Source organism: Lates calcarifer, unplaced genomic scaffold (assembly GCF_001640805.2).
Source record: "Lates calcarifer isolate ASB-BC8 unplaced genomic scaffold, TLL_Latcal_v3 _unitig_2063_quiver_3334, whole genome shotgun sequence".
Classification (NCBI taxonomy): Eukaryota; Metazoa; Chordata; class Actinopteri; family Centropomidae; genus Lates; species Lates calcarifer.
The window spans coordinates 1-7705 of record NW_026115957.1 but is presented as its reverse complement, the minus strand read 5'-3'; the positions used below and the strand labels follow the sequence as shown (position 1 = coordinate 7705).

At 36.5% G+C, this 7705-nt stretch overlaps 1 long non-coding RNA gene across 1 annotated transcript; it reads left to right on the top strand.

Annotated features, from left to right (window-relative positions):
* Positions 1-1142: 1142 nt before the first annotated feature.
* Positions 1143-6132, top strand: LOC108891952 (uncharacterized). Its single transcript, XR_001962394.2, has 4 exons — positions 1143-1380; positions 3267-3330; positions 5422-5498; positions 6098-6132. It is a non-coding gene; the product is annotated as an uncharacterized LOC108891952 (long non-coding RNA).
* The last annotated feature ends 1573 nt before the right edge of the window (positions 6133-7705 follow it).

Genomic DNA, 7705 nt, shown 5'->3' with positions numbered 1-7705 from the left:
TATTGGATGATGCCTGACCATCAAGAAGCAGGAAAAGGACTAAATGGATGACATGAACCAACAGAATGTAGAAATGTTTTGTTCTTCATCTTTTGACCTTCGCTGTTGGATCAATAATAATGATAATAATAATAATAACTGATTCACCAATTCTGTGTGCTCCTTTCTTGTGTGTCCTGTATTTATTGTGTCGCTACACAGCTGGAACAATTCATATTTGGTGTTTACTAGAGTTCATTTTCTTTGATAGTGGAAAGTGTTTCCTACTGACCAACATGAAACACATGCTGCCTTCATATCTGTGGAATTGGTCGACACCTGCTGCAACTGGAACTTTCATCTGGTTCTAATTTTATTTGTTCAAATGGGGAGAAACAGAAAAATTTTTATTAGCTATAGCATGAGACAAAGCAAACCAGAAAATCTTCACAATCAAGGCTGGAACTAGATAAAGTTTGCCATTTTTTAAAAACTGATTTGAATCTGTGGAGGACATGTAGTGACAAACTCACTGCTGTAGGGTACAATTCAATAGGGTTTCCTGTCCAACACTAATAATATAATAACATTAACGAATGTATAAGTTAGGAAAAGTTTAAAAAGATCCATTAAAATAATGATATAAAGGGAATTGTGTGGCAGGTCCAGAATAACTTATATTCAGACAGAAATAGTAGTTTTCTGTTATGGGTGCTTTTACCTTTTTATTATACGTCTTTTTGAGTATAGAAAGTTTATTTTTTAGAGGGTGTATCCTGTGCTAAAGGAAGTAAGATAGGAAGCACTGAAGCTGCTTTCCTTAACGTTGAGAGAATTCGACCAGCTCTTATCGTGGCTGCCATTAAGATACTTCCGGGCCATTTTCACTCGTTTAGGAACCTTCCTCAGCAAAAAGGACTATTAGACCACGGCCCATGTCTAATAACACATCCAGGCGTTCCGCGCATGGCTGTACGCCAGATATTATAATATATCAAGGCTTCTCTCCGTCCTTGCCATGGATGTATTTAAGACCAATCAGACGTGGTTGCTAGGCGGACCAGAATCGCTTGGCCAATCAGCGTTTTTCTGCCAATATTAACAGACGTATGTCGTCATTGTCTACGACGTGTCCCCTCATTGGCCACAATCTTCCGGGAGGAGCTCAGAGAGGCGGAGAAAGGAAGTCGGAAAACAGATTTAAACCAAGTTTGAACCGTTGCTCCTGTTTGTCAGTACGAAGAGAAAACGTCGTCAAGGAAGAGGGCTGGATGCTAAAAAAAACTCTGGAGCTGCTTTTCTGTCGTTAATGGAGAGATCTGGATGCTAAAACAAATTCTGGAGCTGCTTTTTTGTCGAACACAAGTGAGACTGGACACTGAACACACCTGCGGCGTGAAGGTAAGGCAAACAGTTAGCGGCTAGCGTTAGCATTAACATTATCGGAGAGTGTTAGCATTAGCATTACCTTGTAATGATATCGTTTAATTCTGTTATCAATCCGAGGGCTCCCGACATGAGTTGTGGGCACCTAATGTGGTCATTTCCTTGTCATTTCTTCTGTCTCTATCTGGCTTTCTTATATCTGGGTGTTCGCGTCACGTTAGCATTAGTGGCGAGCGTTAGCAGTAGTGTCCGCCGTTAGCATTAGCCTTATCATTTAACGATGTGTGTATGTGTATGTGTCCATAAGTACTGGAACAGTGTGACAAATTCGTTTATTTTGTATTTTTTGTAGACTGAAAACATTTGGGTTTGACATCAAAAGATGAATATGAGACAAGAGATCATTTCAGCTTTTATTTTCAGGTATTTAAATCTGGATCTGATACACAACCTAGAGGATAGCATTATTTGTAATGGAACACCACATTTTTAGGTGAGCAAAAGTATTGGAACACCCATTGCATTCTTCTTTTGTGATGCTTTTCCAGGCTTTCACCGCAGCCTCTCTCAGTTGTTGTTTGTTTTGGGGGGGTTAGTCCCTTCAGTCTCCTCTTTAGCAGGTAAAATGCATGCTCTATAGGGTTTAGGTCTGGAGATTGACTTGGCTAGTCTAAAACCTTCCACTTCTTGCCCCTGATGAACTTGTTTGGTGTTTTGGGTTTTTATCTTGCTGCACGATGAATCAGTTTGGTTGCATCTTTATTTAAATTGGCAGACAAATTATTTCTGATCATTTGGCTGCTGCTATCATGTATGACATCATCAATAAAGATCAATGAGTCTGGCCTAGAAGAAGCCATGCAAGCCCAAGCCATGACATTACCTCCACTGTGTTTTCTACAGTGAGCACATCCTTTCTTTCTCCAAATTTTAGCCTTTAGCATTAATGGCGAGCGTTAGCAGTAGCGTCTGCCGTTAGCATTAGCCTTGTCATTTAAGGATGTCTTTGGTTTTGTCGTCGTTTTTACTTGAGGGGGTTGAAGTGTGTGTTTGTGTTTCTTGGACTTAAGTGTCCTTGACATGAGTTGTGGAGGGTAGCAACTGTTTAGTAGTCAGTTTGTCTGTTTACAACTCCGTTTGCATCTCTCTCTACAATTACCTTGTAATTCTGGGCTCCGTCTTGGTCATTTTAGGTCAGTTTATGGTGGATTATCATGTCAATGTGATTATTTTGTGTCTTTTTGTGGTGCATCATTTTGCATCTCTGATTTTACATCTAGTAAAAGTCAGCTACTTTGTGGTTGATTTGCACTGTATTGTGTCTGTAGTTTTGTGTCTGTTCCTACGTTTCTTTGTGGTCATTTTGTGTTTCAGTTTGGCAGTTAAGCATCTTACTGTGATCATTTTGCAACTCAGTTTTTAAGCCTCTTTTTCGTTTTGTGTGTCTTTGTAGCTTTGTGGTAGTAATCTGTCCAGAGCCATCCATTGATCCCTTGTTGTGTGTATTGATGATTAGAAATTTGTGGTGACATCAGACATTATTGAGCTCAGTTTTGTGGTAAATTCAAGCTTGAAAACTAGATTTTAACTCTGTGCTCTGCCACAAGTTTTAAGCCTCAAGAGTAGGTCAGGTATGAGCTGAGATTACTGCTAGAAATGATTATAAATTGAAAATTGCTTTTCTCTCGGATATCAATAAAGTCATATTCTAGTAACATAATTAATTTATAAGCCTCAAGTGTGACTGCCAAGGTTCTAGTCTTTAGTTTTCAGTGTTGTATTCTTCTACACTGTTCAAGTTTTGGAGGTGAAGTATTCTTTATTAAGAATAAAGTTGTTAGTAAGAATAAAGTGCCCAATAAAGTTATTTGTTTTTCAAGTGTTGTACTTGTGTTTTCCAGGTTTACTGGTTCCGCTGCTGCAGCCTGGATAGAAACACCAGGGGTCACCTGACAAACCAAACAGGTATGTGTCTTAAAGATTTACCCAGTCTGAAAAAATGTGTTGAAGAGCTGAATTATTAATGTTAGTAACAGTGTTGTTGATTGAATCCTTGGTAATGAGATTAGCATTGAATATAATAATAACTGATTAATCTCCTGTCTAAACTGTTAGAAAATAGTGCTATTTATATAAAATTTTTAAAACTCAAAATAGTTGTCAGTTAATTTTCTGCCTGTGGACTGAAGTGTAATTAAAAATATTGCAAGTCCACAGTAATATACACAGTTCCTCCAGTGATTAGTTGGCAGACAATTAATGTAGAAATTTAAGATTTGAAATAATTATTTTAGTTTATTTTTCCCAAATATTTACTGATTCTTAAAGATGTGATGCTTTTTCTTGTCATACACTCCTCCCCGTAAGTATTGGAACAGTGAGGACAATTCCTTTATTTTTGCTGTAGACTGAAAACATTTGGGTTTGACATCAAAAGATGAATATGAGACAAGAGATCATTTCAGCTTTTATTTCCAGGTATTTACATCTGGATCTGATACACAACTCAGAATATAGTGTTATTTGTAATGGAACATCACATTTTTAGGTGAGCAAAAGTATTGGAATAGATAGCCTCAAAATAGATTAAAGTGAATAATACTTAATATCTAGTTGCAAATCCTTTGCTTGCAGTAACTGCATCAAGCCTGTCACCCATTGCATTCTTCTTTTGTGATGCTTTTCCAGGCTTTCACTGCAGCCTCTCTCAGTTGTTGTTTGTTTTGGGGGGGTTAGTCCCTTCAGTCTCCTCTTTAGCAGGTAAAATACATGCTCTATAGGGTTTAGGTCTGGGAGATTGACTTGGCTAGTCTAAAACCTTCCACTTCTTGCCCCTGATGAACTTGTTTGGTGTTTTGGGTTTTTATCTTGCTGCACGATGAATCAGTTTGGTTGCATCTTTATTTAAATGGCAGACAAATTGTTTCTTTTCATTTGGCTGCTGCCATCATGTATGACATCATCAATAAAGATCAATGAGTCTGGCCTAGAAGAAGCCATGCAAGCCCAAGCCATGACATTACCTCCACTGTGTTTTCTACAGTGGAGCACATCCTTTCTTTCTCCAAATTTTAGCCTTTAGCATTAGCCTTGTCATTTAAGGATGTCTTTGGTTTTGTCGTCGTTTTTACTTGAGTGGGTTGAAGTGTGTGTTTGTGTTTCTTGGACTTGGACTCTAAATTTTAGCCTTTTCCATCACTTAAGTAAGATTCATCTTTGTCCATAAAACTTTGTCCCAGAATTTTTGTCTCTGTACTTTATGGAAAATTCCAGTCCTGTTCTTGCTAATTAGTGGTTTGCATCTTTTGGTGTAGCTTCTGTACTTTTGTTCATGAAGTCCTCTGCGAACAGTAGATTGTGATACCCTCACTCCTGCCCTCTGGAGGTAGTGTTGCTGACACTAACAGCTGTTTTAGGGTTTTTCTTTTAAAGCTCTCACAATGTGTCTGTTGTCAACAGCTGATGTTTTCCCTGGTCTACCTGTTTGACGTCTGTTACTTAGTGCACCAGTGGGCTTCTTTCTTCTTCAGGACATTCCAAATGGTTGTACTGGCTATGGCCAATGTTTGTGCAGTGGCTCTGATTGATTTTCCATCTTCTCTCAGCTTCATTGATTGTTTTTCAATGAGTCTGGCCTAGACAGCTCTCTGGTTTTCATGACGGTTACACCTCTAACTGTAAATACAGTCTGCATGGGCAAAACCCAAATCTGAAACTGAGAATAGACATTCAACGCTATTTATTGTTTATAATAAAAAACCTGTGTCAGTTACATGTTCCAATAATTTTGCTTCACGATGGAGAAATGGGTGGGTTCAAACAAAGTGTGTCTACAGCAAAAATAATGGAATTGGCCTTACTGTTACTTTTGGAGGGGAGTGAATGTGATAGTTAACAGCCCATTTTCTGAGACACTCATCTAACGTTTGGAAAATGTTCTTGTTTGGCTGTAATGTTGAATATTTATGTGTGTTTTGGGGTTTCAACTGTTGATCAGGAACAGGCCATAGTGTATTGATCATTTTCCTTTGTATATTTTTTTTTAATTTCCTCTAGGTGTCACCACTTTGTCCACAATCACAGAGTCTTCATGCAATGAAGACGTTCTTTGAGACCAGGACTGAGGCCCCCAGGTAATTCACAAACAGCTTTATATCAACTGTCCAACACAGAGCACTGACATTAAATTACATATCTTCAGTAACTGATCTGAAGTCTGAATAGTTTGTCACAAAAAGACATCACTCATTATTAAAGTTTATTTACATAGTTCAAAGAAAATGAAGAATTTAAACATAAGGTCTCTCTCTCCCTCGCTCTCTTAAGCCTGGTACACACTAAAAGATGTTTTAAATTATCTTTTGGTGTGTACCCTGCTTTACTCTCTCTCTAATTTTGTCTGTCTCTTTCTCTCTCCCCGCTCTTTCAACCAAAATTAGTTCAAATTTTAACTGACTTTCAGAGAAACAAACATTTCTATCCACTGCTGTTGTGTGAATATCAGGAGCTGGTGGAGTCAGTTCTTCAGTCAGAGCAGCTTCTTCTGTCCTTGTGTAGAAAGCAAATTTCCAGAACCACATAGCTCATACTCTGGTTTCTTTGCAGATTTAGTGTCTTTTACTTCTCTATCTTTTGACTGTTTGAAGTTCAATACCCAGAAACTCTCTGCTTATATTTTGATGTGTTAAAAGTGACATCATTACATTAATGTTTGTTGCCTTTTTTTTCACAGGATTCAAACTTCACCCATTAAATCACAGATAGAAGAACAGACATGAAGACATTTCTAGAAGGTCAGTATTGGTTTATTCTTTTGACTCTGTTCCAGGCAAGAGGTTTTAAAGTGCCAAACTGCAGCTGAGATAATGACAAATAGCAAATAGAAATTAAAGCTGCTGAGACTTACCAGTTTTAATTAGTATTTTTCAACAATGTAGCTGTAAAACAATTCTGAAAAGTCTGAAAAATATGTATAACAGAACACATGTAAATTAAACAAAAAATATGAAATCCTTTTAATAAATACATTGAAACCCTTTAAAAATAGGTCCTGGAATCAAGCATGATACTGTAAAAAAACAAGTCTAAACATTAACTATCAAACTCAAGTACAAAACCTTTAAAAAAAATAGATTTTGAAAATGTTTCAAAAAGATCTAAAAAATTAAAACTTGAAAAATAAAAATGATTTGTGCAACATCAGTTTCAAAATAGAGAAATTTCATCCCAGACATTTAACCACAAGGAAACACTTGTTAGAGCTGGTTAGGGTTAATGGAGTTGTGAGCACATTTTCCAAAGAAGAACATGTCTACTAAGCATCTTTGTGATCATTTAACTGCTTGTGATACAATTATTAATTAAATAATTGTATCATAAGCAGTTGAATGTTCTCACAGGTGCTTAGTCACAGTCACATTACAGATGGTTGAGAAAACAGTGTTTTCACTTGAACAACAGGAACCCAACACTTACATGGTGGAGGTCTTCTATCTAATTAACAGCTTCATAACACTTTTGTTTTTCTGTCATCCACAGGTCTTCAGCTGCTGTCGTCTTCTCCTCCTGCAGAGACAAGAACATGTGTTATTCAGATTTTTATTCCTCACTATACTATGACATGAGACTTATGACAAAAACACAATCTTAAAGCAGCAATCTTGCCATTGTTTTGCCACAGACATGCACCTCTACATAGCATTCTCTGGTAGTTTGCAATATCACTGCTCCAATCTATTACTGTGTGCATAGTCCTGTTTATATTGTTCATATTGTTACACATTATCTTGTTTATTATGCCTTTATCTATTTTTTCTCCTGCAACAATGATATAACTTACTTTTACTCAAATAAATACTTCTGTAAACTGTTATATTTTGCCGATTTGTTTAATTTTGTATGAAAGTGAATATTTGTAGCCAAAAGTTAGAGTTAGACATGCAGCTTTTTTGCCTTTCTCTGCTATGACATTTTTTGACATTTTTTGAAGCCTTACTATACTATGACATTTTTTGACATTTTCTGAAGCCTACTATACTATGACATTTTTCGACCATATTTCATGTCATACTATACTATGACATTTTTTGAATTTCATGCCTTACTATACTATGACCTTTTTTGAAGCCTTACTATACTATGACATTTTTTGACCATATTTCATGTCTTACTATACTATGACATTTTTTGACATTTTCTGAAGCCTTACTATACTATGACATTTTTTTGACATTTTTTGAAGCCTTACTATACTATGATGTTTTTTGACCATATTTCATGTCATACTATACTATGACATTTTTTGACATTTTTTGAAGCCTTACTATACTATGACATTTTT